Source organism: Triticum dicoccoides, chromosome 2B (genome assembly GCF_002162155.2).
Source record: "Triticum dicoccoides isolate Atlit2015 ecotype Zavitan chromosome 2B, WEW_v2.0, whole genome shotgun sequence".
Classification (NCBI taxonomy): domain Eukaryota; kingdom Viridiplantae; phylum Streptophyta; class Magnoliopsida; order Poales; family Poaceae; genus Triticum; species Triticum dicoccoides.
Genome location: NC_041383.1, coordinates 560650246 through 560652327, shown reverse-complemented (window position 1 = coordinate 560652327; position 2082 = coordinate 560650246).

Sequence of the window (2082 nt, the reverse complement as noted above, 5' to 3'; positions counted from 1 at the left end):
TAAAAAATCTTACCAGGATATCTCCATGGAAGTTATCGTGGTTCAACACGTGCACTAGTGGCACGTATTGACCATAATTTGGAGGGGTTTGATAAAAGGCATTGTAATTCTCAATTTCAGTACAATATGCAACCAGATGATTTTTCTCCTGATAAGTTAACTCAGAGCCATCGGTGTAGTTGGTTCTGTCTACCATCTTCCACACATTCTTTGAAGAATGAAAATAAGCTATCAATGGAAATAAGCTGTCAACTATTTTGAAATAAACAATATAATTACTTAATAACTATGTTTGAGGAACTCACATAGCGGTAGAATTGGAAGCGTATCAACCAGGACCCAAATGTCCAAATTGTCTTGGTCGATGCCAGGATCCCCAAGATCCATGGTGACAAACATACCCTCTTGAAAATCATACATCTTGCAAAGTGCTTCCCAACCTGGGCAACTAAAATGGGATACGCTCTCAGAATTGTATAGATTTACCTCAAAATCCATACCATGATGGGTCCTTAGGTTAATTTTCTTTGTTTCATTCCTCTCATGATCTTCAAAACCCATCCTCTCCAAGACATAGCGTCTTGCATGGCATGGGATAAGCTAGTCGAATTGTAAAAGACAAAAATTACACGTTGAAGAAGTAGAAGTCGAGCTTAATCGTGAAAAAACACTTTGCGTCATAGCTTACCGTATCACAATCGAAGGCCTCCTCGAGCTTAATGCTGAAGCGCCGACATTCGTCCAGGTGAGGCCAGTCGCAGAAACCCCGGTTGTCGCCGCACCAGGAGCACTCCCCGGGACCTTCTTCGTCCGACGACATTTCCTATGTTCATAATTCAAAGATTAATTTGTACAATTAAATATATGTACTACAAAAACTAAATTAGATCATTATTATTCAGCACGGGTTGACTATCGGTCCGCCAAGTTTTTTTTTGAAAACTCTCAGCTCACGTGGTGTATATATTCGACCGTTGGTGATGGTAGCTGCTCCCTTCGTCCCCGAGTGCATTAAACCAAAATTTCTAGCACACGGGAATGAAGGAGAAGCGACCCCCACGACACCAGTCGGCATTCTTCTTCGTTCTCTCATATATGGTGGACACACTCCCTCACTGATTTTTTTGACCGTTGGTGATGGTCGTTACTCCTCCTTTCCCTAGTGCATAACAAAGGTCTAGCACAAGGAGAAGAAGGAGAAATGACCCCCACAACAACAGTCGAGATTCTTTGGCCTCGACAGACTTAAAGTCAACCCGAAATATCGTTTAATTATCTTTCTAGAAAATCCAGTCCACTCGATATTTCCTACATATTCTAGCACAAGTCATGCCAAAATTCATGGAAAATTCTGGCATGACCTTTGCTAAAAAAAGGCATATCGAGCGCCTGAAATTTGCCGGAACGGAAATTAATCAACACTACGGCAAAACATAGGCCACTCGGAGGTGTAACCTGCAAACATTATCGGCCACTTGGGCAAACACATATCCTATTTGACATGTTTTTATCTACATCATATCTTATAAGACTCATATTGACATGGAGATTTGTCTGGTCTCACCTCGAGGTCGGAGGGGGTCGGTGACGGGAACGACGGCGGGGATGATGGAGGGGCTCCTAGATTTCTGCAAAAACAAATACACTATTAGTTATCACTAATACATCCCGAATAGTATCATACATATAACATCGATCACTAATACAACTAGTTATATGTGACATGTGACATGTTCAACTAGTTCTATTAATTCAACTAGTTCTTACTAAAAATAAACTTACTATAAATATAAATAAACTAGTTCTTTCTAAAAATAAACTAGTTCAACTAGTTATATTAATTTTCTTACTAAAAATACATTAGTTCTATTAATTCAACTAGTTCTTACTAAAAATAAACTAGTTCAACTAGTTTTATTAATATACTTACTAATTATTTTTAAAACTTACTAAAAATAGTAAAAAAAACTACATTATACAATAGTAAAAAACTAAAACTATAGTAAAAACAGAAAAAAAGATGGAGGGGGAAGGGAAAGGGAGGAGGAAGGAGAGAGGAGGAGAGGGAGGAGGTCGGTGGGA